Source organism: Notamacropus eugenii, chromosome 3 (assembly GCF_028372415.1).
Source record: "Notamacropus eugenii isolate mMacEug1 chromosome 3, mMacEug1.pri_v2, whole genome shotgun sequence".
NCBI classification, from domain to species: domain Eukaryota; kingdom Metazoa; phylum Chordata; class Mammalia; order Diprotodontia; family Macropodidae; genus Notamacropus; species Notamacropus eugenii.
In genome coordinates, this window is record NC_092874.1 from 339,772,465 (window position 1) to 339,788,798 (window position 16,334).

Sequence of the window (16,334 nt, forward strand, 5' to 3'; positions counted from 1 at the left end):
AAGGTAAGACTTGGGTAGCCCTCAGGCCTCTAGGCCTGGCACTCTGCCCTGCCACACAAAGGATGGCGCTGGTACAGTATGTGTGCTGTACACTGTGTGCTCCTCCAGTCCCGTGCAATGGATCCTTCTTGTCAACTTTTCAGTCTATCCTGGGCTGTGAATGTGTGACAGTCTGTCTCTTATTGGAGTCTACCCTTCCAAAATCCAGTCCGATTCTTTTTTTAGAGGTACCTGAAGGAGTTTATCTAAAAGTTTAGGTGAGTAGTTGCTTTCACTCTGCCATCTTGGCTCCATCCCCACTTGCCCCCCCCCCCAACCCTCCCTCACTGTTTAGAGACACTTTTTACAGGTATTTGGCTGGGCTTGGCAGGAGAGCTCTAGAAATTCCATGCTGTTACTCCTCCATATTGGCTCATCCTTTCTTTCTTTTTAAAAGTAATTTGGTTTTTAATTTATGACATATAATAAGCATTTCCAAAACATAGTATAATAAAGAAAGATAATTGCACATGAAACTGAAAACCTATTGGGTACAACTTGCTAATTTTAGAACACATAACAAATATATAATCAAGTTTTAACCACATAATAGTTAGCATGTAAATTTATTTTATTTTTTCACTTTTTTCTTACCTCCACCTCTGATACCATCCTAGAGATGGCTACCATTAGACACAAATAGGTATTTATATGTGGAATTATTCTACACATACTTCTATTTGTCAGTTCTTTCTTTGGATTCAGATATCATCTTTCTTTATACGTGCTTTACTTTTAAGTTGTGTTTTTACAATTGTCAAAACGACTTATTCACTCAAAGTCATTCTTAGAACAATATTGCTGTTACTGTCTCCAATGTTCTCTAAGTTCTACTGACTTTACCATTCTTCATTATTTCATTCAAATCTTTCCATACCTTTCTAAGATTATCCCAAATGTGGTGTATGTCTATTTATCCTTGGCTCCTGATGCATACACTGACACCAGATGACCTGGGAAACACACAGCTGATCCTTGCTAGGGACATTTGTGAGATATACATTGGAAGATAGAACTTTCTGAACCTTTGAAGCTCATAAGGTCCTCCTTATGGCACCAACATGTCTTTGTGGGTAGAAGACCTAGTTAAAGGTGAAGCTGAGCATTTTCTCTCCTACCTTCCCTCAAATTGTTCCTTTTCAAAATATATAGCTTTAACCCCACAAGCTACAATTTTTGGAAGTGTAATATTTTGGAATAGTAATGTACTGTAATTATTTCAGTGCATTTATATGCTATCCAGAAGATATCATAAAATTCTCCAGCTAATTGGAACAGATCCCTTACATGGCATCGTTTTATTTTGTCAAAAGGTTTTCCATTTTTTTTGAAATATTACATATTTTTTTAATCTAAATTTAAATGTGGATGAAAAAATCTATACATCATATTCCAATTAAATGCTTTAAGGCTACTCTTATAACATGATACTGATAAGATGATTGATTATTGTACTTGGTAAATTTAAAAAAAAAAAGAATTTGATTTACAGTCAAGGGATCAGAAAACTATAGGGAGACAACTGCAACTCAGCAAGAAGGAGAAATAAAGTGAGTTATTTCATATAATTTCATAATTGGGTTTTGGCTTATCAAATAGCTTCCTTTTCCCTTTCCAAATATCAAATATGTGTTAAGTAGCAGTTAAAGGCTACTATTATTGAATTAAAAAGCATTGACCTGTCCTCACAAAGGATATTTCTCTTTGAAGTGTTTAGACTGAGGATTTATAACATCTAATATTACCGTGAAAAGAAATGATTATCTTTAGCTCTTTGATAGAAAAGAAACTTCAGATAACTTTTAACTATGCTTAGTTTTGAATATAACTTTTTGAAATGATGAGCATTTTTGCCCAATAAACTAGCATCCCAATTCATATTGAAAGGAAATAATGGGTTATTCAGTAGAATACCAAAATAGAACTTTTTTCAATTATTCCTAACAATGGTGTTGCTCCCACGGATTGTGGATCCCAGATGTGGTTTTTATTTCATTTTATCAAGGATATTTGTGATTCTTCTCATGGGATTATGTCTAGATTCAGAGAGGAGTTCATTTATCTAAAATCCTTTGAAGTCTTAAGCATAAAATCATTTTCCCCTATGTGTATACTCCTAACAGGTGAGAGTTTTATAGACTAAAATGTAAAAAGCAAAGGTTCTTAATCTTATAACTTGCTAAAACCTGAGCAGTCCACTATGATGATTTTCAGGTCACAACATATGGACTGTTGATTTACTTACACTTTTTGGCAAGGAAAGGAAAATCTTCTTAAAAATAACCTAAGTGAATAGTTAATCCCTCAAATTTGATTTTTGTTACTCTAGGTTTTTGGGTTTTTTTGGTGAATTTATAATTCTACTTGAATGCTTAAGTAACTGTCATAGATGAATAAATTAAAATATGAATTCAGATAATTAAATTCAGTTAATTGAGGTCAGTCTTCATTGAAAGTAGCATAGAAATGTTAGAGTTTCTGACAAAAGTTTGAGAATATTTGCATAGAGATTTAAAAATTTTATGTCCTCATTGAATTCTGATTTTATGCATGTGCATATTTTTAAAAGGGAAAAGTTGATGTTCAAGAAATCTATGAATTTAGGACTTAAAAGTATAAATGTAATGTTTCACTTGCCAGATTCACTTGCCAAGAAGCTATTTAACTTAGCAGTCAGAAAAAAAAAAAAAGATCACAATTCAAATCCATTTAATTTAACAGGGAATGCTTTATAAGTGTCGCGTCCAAAAAGAAAATTTAATGGGAAAAGTTTACGTAGATAAGGGTTAAGCAACCAAGGACTTCAATATCACCGAGCAACCAAACTCAGAAAAAGTTTGGTAGCACTCCACCATTCCTCTCTGTTAATACTTTCTTTTTGCTTGGTTTTTTTCTCCCTTGCTCTTTCCCTCTCTTCCTATACAGAGATCATTTTGAAATTAGAATGAAGTGGTTCTAGTACCAACATCTGCTATGATAGTTATGTGATCTTGGGCAATATTCTAAGACTGTAAGTGGTGTGGGTAGTGTAGACCTTCACTGATTGAAGGATTTTCATAATACAAGAGTTCTCTTTACCAATGAAACCACACAAGTCTGGTCTTCTAACCATTGTCTCTCTTGATAATTTCTTTGTGTATTCAAATACGTTCTACAAAGTCAAATATGACCCTAGTCTGCACATTTCCAAAAATTTTGAACTCAAACAAACAATATCCTGTATCAATGGATCAGTCTATCTTCTGGGGTGGGGGGTTCATTTTCCCCCTACAAATTAATTTAGATAAACTTATGTACTAACCTAGATAAAACTTAAATATAGCCACAGGCATACCTAGAGCAGCAGCAAGATGTATTGATGTACCCTGGGGGAGAATTCTCATTGATCCTTGTCCTGGGGGCAAATGAGAGGATCAAAGTTAAATCCCTTTTCATCCAATCTGCCAGCATTTGCAGTCTTACTTGATGGGAAATGATGAGTATCCAGGTAACCCTTTGCTTGTCTTCAGGTTTTTTTCTCCCTTTCCCTTTCTTCTCCCTGCCCTTGTTCCTCTCCTCTTTCCATAAAGAGCTCATTTTGAAATTAGAATAATTTTGGTTCTAGCCCTAACCTCTGACGTAATAGCTGTGTGATCCTGGGTACAAGTTACATCCAGGGTGTTCCAATAGAGGGTTACAGAGTCTTTGACCCAAGGCAACTGACATCCAATATGATCTTTGTTTATGGGGTCATATTTATCATTCCTGACAGAAACTGTACAAATACTAAATAATAATAGGAGCCCACGAACAAATAAAGGATTAAAGTTCTTGAAAAGAATCTATTTGAAAATGTACTGTATTTATTTCCCGAAGATGTCAAGGTATTTGCAATCTCATATAATCACTAATTCTTGCACCTTCTTAATGCAGACCTCTCACTTAAGTAAATGGAATACTGAAATCAATGTATGTGGTGTTTCATTTACCCTTCACTATAATTCATTCACCACAATTAAATGATAAACTCAGAACATCAAAATGCTATGAGGCTTCCAGGTGGCATCTTAATCAATTTTAAGAAAATAGGCTGAGGTCTTTTCTTGTCTCATAAAGGTAATTGGTCTATTATTTTTAACTATTTCAGTCTGAGATATATAGCTGACTGAAGGTCAGAGTAAGGTGAGTTTCTGCATGTAATACAGAAGAAAGCATTTAAATAAAAATGTCTTTTAGTTGTGATTCAAAGAATATATATATATATATATATATATATATATATATATATATATATATATATATATATATATACATATAGGTATTATAGATATGTGTATATATATATTTTAATGTATTATATGAAGCAAAGGAGAATAAACATTTACATATCTCACAGTGCTGCCAGGCACTGTGTAAGTATTTTTAAAACAAATACTATCCAATTTGACCCTGAAAAAACCCTTAGAGCTAGGTGCTCTTTTTAATTCCATTTTTAGCTAAGGAAACTGAAGTTAAGCAACTTTTCTAGGGTCATACAGTGTCTGAGACCAGATTTGAACTCAGATATTCCTGTCTCCACAACCAGCATGATATCAAATGGAATGCCAGCTATCTCTTGTATTATGTTATTAATGTATCAGCATTTCACTAACAAAGATTGAGTAACAGTACAAGCTCATTTTTTTTTGCAGTAAATGAGAGTTTTATTTCAGTTACCTCCTTACCTTTAACTTAATATTCATGCACAGCCTAATATCTATGTTCACCTAAGTCAGAATACAAGGAAAACAAATATAATGGATTTCATGCTGGACTGTAAGGATCTGGATTCTAATCTTCTCCTTCATTAATTAGCGATGTGATCTTGGGAAAGTAATTTAAATTTTCTTTGTCTCAGTTTTATAAAAATTCAGAGTTAGAAGGTATCTTAGAGGTCAATTTCACCTGAACAAGATTCACCACTATAGCATAGCCAACAAGTGAAATCTTTATGCTCTTTATATCCCAAACCAACTCATCTCAATTAGGAAAAGTTCAATGTCTCTTTTTCTGACCTCTAAGACTAAATATACAATCTTCTATTTGTCATTTAAAGTTCTTCAGGTTTCAAGTAAAGTAGGCTACTTGCTGTTTACTATTAATGACATTCAATATCCTTCCTCACTACCTTACTACACCAACCTTAAATTATTATGTTACTTCCACCTGTAACTGCTGGTTCTGTTTCTGTGCCAACTGGAATACTTTCTATATGATAGCCCTAGAATACTAGAAGATAGTTATAGGTACTTCTCTTAATTCCCTCTCTCCTCCACATTAAACATCCCCAGTTACTGCACTTTATCAATGGTACAGACTTGAAGCACTTCATCATAATTACTTCCTTTCTATAGATGACTCTGGCTCATTAATATGCATTGCATTATATGGTCATATGTGGCTTAAGCTGAACAGAGCATATGAAGACTATCACTTCTCAGACACTTGCTAGCTGTGTAAATCCGGCCAAATCACTTAACTCTGTTACCCTCAGTTCTTCATTTTTAAAATGAGCTAGAAAGGGAAATGGTAAACCACTCCAGTATCTTTGCCAAGAAAACTCTAATTGAGGTCACAAGAAGTGAGACACAACTGAAACTACTCAACAATAAAAAAAAATTAATTCTGAACTTAATGTTCAACAAAGATACTTCAATAGTTGGAGGACATCTTCAATAAGAAACACACAATTTGTTTTTAGTAAATAAATAAATAAATGCGTGTGTACATATAGGATATGTATTTATGTAAATATATATATGTATATGTATGTATAGTACAGTTAAAATTTAATAGGAAGGGAGAAAATTACTTTATATATCTTGCTTTTTATTCTATATGTCAAAAAATTTTGCTGGTGCTCATTTTTTCATTTCTATCACTACCCATAAACCCATTTTCCCTCTCTTACCCTGTCCCCTAAGAAGAAGTATAACTTTTAACAAAGATGTGGTTAAATATTCTCTGCTGATATGTGAGAATATATGCTTTGCTTTGTGTCTCCAGTTCATCACTACTCTATCAACAGAATCAGGGGTGTCCTAGAGCCTGCTTAAATCTGATATAAAGAGCTGATTGTTAAAAATATCAGTATAAACATTTAAAACTTGAAACAGGCAAATGTTAAAAATAGGAATTCATTTATCATTTTATAGATTCTTTAGACTTAGAAAATAATAATAATGCAGTTTAAATTTTGAAGTGTGTCATGAATTTTTCTGAGACCTAATAATATTCAGTTTAGTTTTTTTCTTTTAACAAGGAGGAAAACAATGAATTTTTTTTCTATTTTAACTTATACCTCTGACTCCAATAGTTCTAGGTGGTTTTATTTTATGATTTCATAAAATGTCATCTATAGTTTTTGTTTGGTCATAATTGTCAGAGATTCCTTCAATGTTTATATTATCTGTCCTTAACCTATTTTCTAGGTCAATTGTTTATGGTATAAAGTATCTAATGTTTTCTTCTATTTTTTTCAGTTTTTCTACTTTGTTCTAATACCTCATGTTGCTTCAAGGAGGCATTGGGTTCTCACTGCTTTGTGCCATTTTTGAAGGTGACAACTACTTGGGTAACATTGTTCAGTTTTTTCTTCTAAAGTTTTTATTTTCTTCCAAACAGTCTAATTAAATATTTTTTATCTCTTAGTTCAGGTCATTCTTCTTGTCTTCCATTCACTCTTGGGTTAGCTATAGTTAGATCATTTATTTTACTAAATTTCAGCTGTGATTGTTTCAGGTTTATATACGTCCTCTGGAATCACATGTTGGAATTATTTTATTCCCTGATATTTCTTCAGTGTCATAGGAATATTCTGTTTTCTCATGGATTTAGATTTAATTTTTGGATTGAGACTTTATGCTATGGCTAGTATCTGCTCCTTCTTATAGTATTGAATGGAGTAGCTAGGTCTAGATTCTACCTCTTGTTACAGACCTTGAATGAGATGAGGTTTTACTTGGGTTGCGTTTGTGAGTGTGCTGATAAATATTTAAACATTGACTCTCTTTTTCAAAAAGTACACACAGCATCTTAATTTTAGCCTCCATTATAACACTTTCTCCACCATTTTCTCAAGTTTAGACAATCAGTAAAACAATAAGCCTAGTCTTCATTTGTAGAATTTGTCAATATCTGATGTGTAAATGATCATACTATAAATTTGCCAATCCATTCTTGAGAGCTGTTTTGAGCTGACTCTAGCACACTATTGAATAGGTCCCTTCTCCAGCTGCTCACTCCAACAGCTATTGCCTTGCCTCAGTCTTGAATGAACTTACTTGGTTTTGTACAGCTATTCAATATTATATTGCCTGGGTAGAGCTGTGTCCTGTACCCTGACTATGCTCAGGTACTGAGCTTTCCCATACCTATGCTCTAGCATTGCAATCATGGTCACACTGACTTTGTCTATTTCATTGAGAAGTTAACAATAACAAATTTATGACTTGAGGCCCTGGACCTTAAAATTGCCCTACCCGGGATGGTAGCACTGGATTCAGGCCATTCTCCTTTGGTCAATCTAGAAAATCTACTTTACCAAACAGTATTGACTGGATGTCAGTGACACTTGGTGGCTTAATTAATAAATAAAAGAATGCATTGCTGCTCAACTCTTATTTTTTTTCTTTCTATGTTCTCTGCCACAGAGAATGTTTTTTGTACTAGAAGGAAGAAAACAAAACAAAATCCAATTAGAGATTTAATGCAAACAATAAGGAACATGTGATTACAAAGAGTCAGTTTTATTTCAAGTTCAGGTCAGCTCAAGCTAATTTTTCTTCTGTTGACACAGTGGGTGCCAGGATTTTCCAGAATTATGTGTGTGTATATATATGCATATATGTACATATATACATATATATGTATATACATATATACGTATATACATATGTATACTATATACACACATATATATATACACACATATACATATGTATGTATATATACACATATATATGTATATATATGTGTGTGTGTATATATATATATATATATATATATATATATATATATATATATATATGCTTTTCATGGATTTTAACAAAGCATTAAACATAGTGCCTTGTTATGTTCTTTTTTTTTCTTAAGACAGAGAGATTCTCAATTGGGGAATGGCTGAACAATTGTTTGGGATAGAACCAAGATGACACTGAAAAAGCAGGTACTTGCTAAAGCTCTCTCAGAAACGCAGCCAAATACCTGTAAAAAATGATCCTAAATCAATTCTGGAGCTACAGAACCCACAGAATGCTAGAGTGAAATAAATCTCCAGCTCAAGAGAGTCTGAAAGGTCAATGGGAAGACTGTATCATGACAATCTGGGAGCAGAGGACAGTCCAGAATGAGCCATACCAGCACAGGATCTGAGCTGGCCTGGAGGCACTGACTAATTGGCACCTATTGTAGTTTTAAGACTTCACAACTCCAAAATGCTGAGGACTAAGAAGAAGGTCAGTGGAAAAGAAAAACCAAAACCTGTAGGACCTGTGTGAGAGAGTAGAGTGGTCTGACCCTAGCCCCAGGGAAACAGAAGGGGCAGAGGAATATGTGGTAGCTGCAGCAGGTGCAAGGCCACTGGCAGCAGCTGTATCTGGAGCTTCAGACCCACAGATAGTGGGGGAATTGAGCATCTGACACTATAGCACTCCACTCACCCTGGAAGCAGAGAATTACTTTGACAAAGGGCTCAAAAGTCAAAGAACTGGCTGAGGAAATGAGTAAAAACAGGAAAAAGAATCAGACTATAGGACTTTATTTGATGACAAAATACACAAAGAGAAGAAGACAACACAATCAAACCTCTTATGTCCAAAGCCTCCAAGAAAAATATGAATTTGTCTGAGGTCATGGAAAAGCTCAAAAAGAATTTTGAAAATCAAGTAAGAGAAGTAGAGCAAAAATTGGGAAGAGAAATGAGAGTGAATCAAGAAAACCATGAAAACTGAGTCAACTGCTTGCCAAGGGGACCCAAAAATGTGAAATGCTTAAATGCTTAAAAACTAGAGTAACCCAAATGGCAAAAGAAATCCAAAAAGCCACTGAGAAGAACAATGCCTTGAAAAGAAGAATTGGCCAGATGGAAAAGGAGATCCAAAAGCCCACTGAAGAACATAATTCCTTATAGATTAGAACAGAGTGGATGGAAGCTAATACTTTGCAAAAAATCAAGAAATTATAAAACAAAACCAAAAGAATGAAAAAATAGCAGACATTGTGAAATATCTCATTGGAAAAACAATTGACCTTGAAAATAGTTCCTGGATAGAAGATTTAAAATTATTGGACTACATGAAAGCCATGATCAAAAAAGAGCCTAGACATCATCTTTCAAGAAATTATTCAGGAAAACTACCCTGATATTCTAGAACCAGAGGATAAAATAAATGCTGAAAGAATCCACCGATCGTCCAGTGAAATAGATGCCTAAAAGAAAACTCTTAGGGATATTGTACCTAAATTATAGATATCTTCCAAAGGAGAAAATATTACAATCAGAGAGAAACAAACAATTGAGTACTGTGGAAATGCAGTCAGGATAACACAAGATCTATCACCTTCTACATTAAGGGATCAGAGGGCTTGGAATATGATATTCTAGAGGTCAAAGGAACAAGGATTAAAACCAAGAAACATCTATCAAGCAAAATTGAACATATTACTTCAAGGGAAAAATGGTCATTACATGACATGGAGGACTTTCAAGTATTCTTGATGAAAAGACCAGAGCTGAATTGAAAGTTTGACTTTCAAAAAAAAAGAATCAATGGAGTTATGAAAAGGTAAATAGGAAATAGAAATTATAAGGGACTTACTAAAGTTGAACTGTTTACCTTCCTACATAGAAAGATTATATTTGTAGCTCTTGAGACATTTCTCAGTATTAAGGCACCTGGAGGGATTTTTCCAGGAACCTCCTGACATGCCTCAGCATATCCAGGGTAGTGGGAAGACTCAATCTCTGAGAAACATCACATGTTTGAGCACAGCCCTGAGCAAAAAGGCAGACTATATATATATATATATATATATATATATATATATATATATATATATATATATATATATATATATATATATATATATATATGATATCTAAAAAAAATAAAATTAAGGAGTGAGAGAAGAGTATATTAGAGAAGGAAAAAGAAAGAAACAGAATGGAGTAAATTATCTCTCACATAAAAGAGGCAAGTAAAGGCTATTTCAGTGGAGGGGGGAAAAGGGAGATGAAAGAGAAAGAGTGAACTTCACTCTCCTCAGATTTGGCTTAAGGAGAGAATAACATGCACACTTAATTTGGTATGAAACCTTCCTCCCACTACAAGAAACTAGGGAGTAAGCACGTAAGGGGGGGGGGCAGTGATAAAAGGGAAGGCAAATTAGAAGAGAGGGTAATTAGAAGTAAACACTTTTGAGGAGGGACAGGATCAAAAGAGAGGATAGAATAAAAGTGGGAGCAAGATAGGATGGAGGGAAAAATAGTCTTTCACAACATCATTGTTATGGAAGTGTTTTGTATAACTGTACACGTATGACCTATATAGGATTGCTTGCTTTCTCAATGCGGTGAGTGGGGAGGGAGGAAGAGAGAGAAGTTGGAACTCAAAGTTTTAAAAACAAATGTTAAATTGTTTTTACATACAGGTAAATAAGACATACAGGCAATGGGGTATAGAAATCTATCTTGTCCTACAAGAAAATAGAGAAGAAGGGTATAAGAGAAGGGAAGGGTGTGATAGAAAAGAGGGCAGATTAGGGTAAGGGGTAATCAGAATGCATGCTGTCTTGGGGCAGGCAGAGGGGAGAGATGGGGGGAAAATGTGGAACTCAAATAATTGTGGAAGTGAATGTCAAAAAACCAAAAATGATTAATTAATTAATTTTAAAAATAAACTTCAAAATAAATAATTTTTTAAACAAGATTTATTCTTGTTCCATAAGAAATGATGAGCAGGTGAACTTTAAAAAAATCTGGATAGACTTACATGAACTGTGACTAAGTGAAGTGACCAAAACCAGAAGTACATCATGCACATTAATAGCAACATGTACAATAACTACATGTGATAGACTTAGCTCTTCTAAGCAATGCAAGGATCTAAGATAGTTCCAAAAGGCACATGATGTAAAATGCTATCTACATACAGAAAAGGAACTATGGAATCTAAATGCATAGTCAAGATTGCTATTTGTGTTCTCTGTCTCTCTCTGTCTCTGTCTCTCTGTCTCTGTATCTCTGTCTCTGTCTCCCCCCCCCCCCTTTGGTTTCATTTTTCTCATGGTTCCTCCCATTGTTTCTTTTTCTTCTTTACAATATGACTAATGTGAAAATATGATTAATATGAATGTATATGTAGAACTTATATCAAATTGTGCACATTCTTGGGGAGGATGGAGAGGAGGGAAGGAAAGAAAATTTAGAATTCAAAATCTTATGGAAATGAACGGTTAAAACTAAAAATAAATCAATTATTTGATGAAATAAAAAAGATTCTCTTCTTGGAGCCAAGATGGCAGAACAAGACACAAATCACAATAACTCTCATATTCGCCTCCAAGAAAAAACATGAAATCACTCCCCAATACAAATCCTGGAACAGTGGAACCAGCAAAATTATAGAATGAGACACACTTTTAGCCCCAGAAGCTTGGAAAATTAGCAAGAAAAGTCTCTCTCCCTTAAGAAAAAGGGGAATGCCATCTAGGACAGGAAACGACTCAGCAAGCTCCACCTCAGCAAACCAGGGGAAAATCCTGAGCCCCAGTGTGGTGGAGCACTCATATAGCAACACCAGGAACCCCCAGACATGCCTCAGCATATCCAGGGTAGTGGGAAGACTCAAGCTCTGAGAACCATCACATGCTTGAGCACAGCCCTGAGCAAAAAGGTAGACTCTAACCCTAGAGGCTTCTAAGCAAACAAGAAGCCTCCAGTGTCCAGACCTCCACATGCTTCAGCACAGTCCCAGGGGAAAAAAGCATCTTCCAGTGGACAGACCACCATATGCTTTAGTGTGCCCCAAAAATGTAGAAACACCTCAGAAGATATCAGCACTAGGACCCCAGCTCAGCACCAGGCAAGCTGCCAGAGCTTTATGGCCCCCAGCACCACACCCCCTCATCTTGTTACCAAACACAAGAGGGTCCCCCATGAGACTCAGGACAACATTAATGCAGTGCTAGGTAAACAGTCAAGGCTTGCAGACCCTGGCACATAAAGGCTGTGATAGTTCCTCTTTTAGTCCATGAACAGAGGTCAAATTTCAAAGAAAGGAAAAAGGACAAAATGATGAGCAAAAGATTACAAACAGACAAAAAAGAAAAAACAAACAAAAAGAACCTGACCATAGAAAGTTATTGTGGTTTCAGGGAAGAGTAAGACATAAATACAGAAGAGGCCAGTAATGTCAAAATTCTTTTCATCAATGTCCCAAACAAAAATGAGTAGTGGTCTCTCAAGCCCATAAAACATACATGGAATAGCTCAAAATAGGAGCTTAAAAATGAGACATGAGAGGTAGAATAAAAATTGGTAAAACAAATGAGAGACATGCAGGAAAATTACGAAAAAACCCCAATAGTTTGGACAGATAAAATAACTTCTTAAAAAGCACAATTGCCCAAATGGAAAAAGAAGTAGAAAAGCTAACTGAGGAAAATAACCCTTAAAAGTAAGAACTAAGTCAGTGAAAATTAATGACTCTATAAGACATTAAAAATCAATCCACACATATTCAAAAGAATGAAAAAAAATGAAGAAAGCGTAAAATACCTCATGGGAAAAATAACTGATTTGGAAAATATTTCTAGGACAGAAAATTTCAGAACAATTGGACTACCTGAATGCCATAATCAAAAGGAGAACATGGAAAGCATCTTTCAAGAAATATCAAGGAAAATTCCCTGATATCCTGGAATCAGCAGGCAAAATAGGTATTGAAAGAATCTACTAGTAACCTCGGGAAATAAATCCCAAAGTAAAAAATCCAAAGAACATTATATACAAATTTCAGAACTTTCAGGCCAAGGAAAAATACTGCATATGGCCAGGAAAAAACAAAACAAAACAATTCAAATACCTTGCAGCCATAATTATGATTACATAGGATTTAGCAGCTGCAACATTAAAGGATCAGAGGTCATGGACCACAATTTTCTGGAAGGCAAAGGAGTTAGAATTAAAACCAAGAATCATCTACTTGGCAAAGTTTAGCATAATACTTCAGGGGGAATAAGAGTCTCTTCGTGAAATAGAATGATTGCAAGCTTTCATAAAAAGACCAGAACTGAATAACAATAACAAAATTAGACTCCAGTATCAAGACACAAGAGAAGCCTAAAAAGTAAAAAGAAAGTATAACGGAGTCAGCAGAGCTGAACTGTTTACGTCTCTACATAGGATGATAACTGTAATTCTTAAACATTTTTACCACTGATAGTACAGCTAGAAAGAATACATACATACATTGATAAAGGGTAAAGCTATGAGGTGAATTTGAGAGAATGGTAAAAAATAAATTATGAGAAAGACGAGTGACCTGAGTGCAGAAGAAAGGAGCTGGTAGAACAGGGTAAACTGTTTCACATGAAGAGGGGTAGGAAACCAATTGCAGTGAAAGGAAAGATGGGAGTGTGGGCAAAGGACATCACTTGAATCTTATTCTCATCAGTATTGGCTCGATTAGTTGAATATAGAAATATATCTTATCCAAAATAAAAGTAGGAGGGGTGGAGATTAAGTGAAGGGGTGGGGATAGGACTGAGAGAAGACAAAAAGGAGACATTAGACAGAAGCAAAACACTATTGAAGAGGGAAAGGCTGAAACGAAGGAGAGGACAATGAGCAGGAAAAATAAGATGTAGGGAAATATGGAGTTAGTAGTCATAACTATGAATGTGAATAGGATATATTCTTCCATAACACAAGAAGAAAGTAAGCTACTCTAATAAAATCCCGAATCCTACAGTATTATTTTTATGAGAAACACGACCGAGGCAGAAAGAGACACACATACAGAATAAAGGTAAAAGATTGCAACATAATCTATTATTCTTCAGCTAAAGTAAAAAAAAAAAACAACCAGGTATAATAATCCTAATTTCGGACAAAGAAAAAGCAAACATTGACCTAATTAAAAGATATAAGGAAGGAAACTACATCTTTCTAAAAAGGTACCACAGACAAGGATGCTCTGAGGGACAAAGTGAGACTGGTGACCTTCCACAGTCCTGTCTCACTCAAATCAAAGTCAACTGGATGTGATATCATCATCTCGATGTCATGGTCCTCTTCCAGAATAAAGGACAAACACAACAACAACAACCATAGACAAGGAAGCAATATCAGTGCTAAATATGTATGCACCAAGTGGTATAGCATTCAAATTCGTAAAGGAGAAGAGAAGTGAATTAAAATTTTGTGACCAAATAAGAAAAAAAGAGAGCAATATGAAGAAGAAAAATACTTTTGATTATATTAAGTTAAAAAGTTTTTTCACAATCATAATCAATGCAGACAAGATTAGAAGGAAAGCAGAACACTGGGGAAAGATCTTTACAGCAAGAGTCTCTGACAAACATCTCATTTCTCAAATATTTAAAGAACTGAGTCAAATTTATAAGAATACAAGTTATTCCCCACTTGATAAATGGTCAGAGAATATGAATGGGCAATTTTCAGATGAAAAAAAATCAATGGTATCTATAGCCATATGAAGAAGTCCTCTAAATCACTTATGATTATAGAAATGCAAATTAAAAAAAAAACTCTGAGATACCATCTCACGGGGCAACCAGCCTGTGTGCACCCTCTGATCCAGCAATACCACTACTAGATTTGTATTCCAAAGGGATCATAAAAAAGCAAAAAGAACACACATGTTCAAAAATATTTATAGCAGGTCTTTTTCTGGTGATAGAATATTGGAAATTGGAGGAATGCCCCTTAATTGGGGGATGGTTGAACAAACTATGGTATGTAAAGGTAATGGAATACCATTATGCAATAAGAAATGATGAACAAGCAGATTTCAGAAAAACCTAGTAAGACTTGTATCAACTGATGCAAAGTAAAATGAACAGAATCAGGCAAACACTGTACACAATATCAGAAACATTGCGTGATGTATCATCTAATGGCCAAACTACTAATCATAAGCAGGTAGTGACTGTTATTGGAACTACTTGATGCCTTTTCAAAATGGTAGAATTTGACAAGGATTGAGTTGCACTGGTATAGTCTTTGAGAACTCAGAGTTATCTCCTCAACATGATGAAGAGTTAGAGTGGTCCTGCTCCATCCTGGCTCTGATTGCCATCATTCAGGGATGTAACTCCTAAAAGGGGTTGTTTATCTTCCAAAACTGTAATCTGTCATAAGGACCCACAGAATATACAAGTCATCCTAGCTGAAATAGTGAGGTTCCCTGAAGAGAAGCAAGAAGTCACATGTTCTAGGTAAGTCATACTACCACTACCACCTTGACTTCCATTACCCCTCAGATTGCAGTGGAAGCAGTCCAAGATCATGAACTCAAGAGCCTAGGAACAGAAATGCCTCCTATCTAGTGAACCCCTGCTATACCCTGGGAAGTAGCACTTGGGAAGATACAGCTTTGCAACTACTGCTACAGATGATATAATCACAACTACTGATAACTCAGGAAAAAAAAAATCAAGCAAACATTTTTTCTACCCAAGTTCTTACCATTGTTAAATGGATCAATCTTAGAAACTGACAGGATTTTATTAGTGGATATGGCTTTAAGAAAGAACTATTAACATGTGCTTTACTGCTGAACTCAAAGGACCATGGAATTTTTCTTCAGACTGGCAACTGAAACCTTCCATATGTGTTGTCTCCCCCAGGAGAATGTGAGTTCCTTGTGGGCAGAAACTTCCTTAATTTTCTATTTGTATCTTCTGCATTTAGAACAATGCTTTTCTGAGAGTAAGTATTTAATAAATTCCTTCCTTCCTTCCTACATTCTATGGAGTAATACAATAGATTTAATAAATGCATATTACTGAATTAATCTAGCATAGTGGTCCCTCATTAAGACTATCTATTTTTCTGTTTCTAAATAATGCCAAAATAATTATTTGCAAGGTAGAAAAGTAACCTAGTAGGTATTTTTTGTTAATGATGCTTTAAAAATTAGATATTTTTGTCTCACTAATTTTTAAAAATTGAATTTACTGGATGTTTTAGTTTGCTGTAGGCATAGCCAAAGTATACAGTAATTAAGAAACTGATTTTGGATAGTACTTCA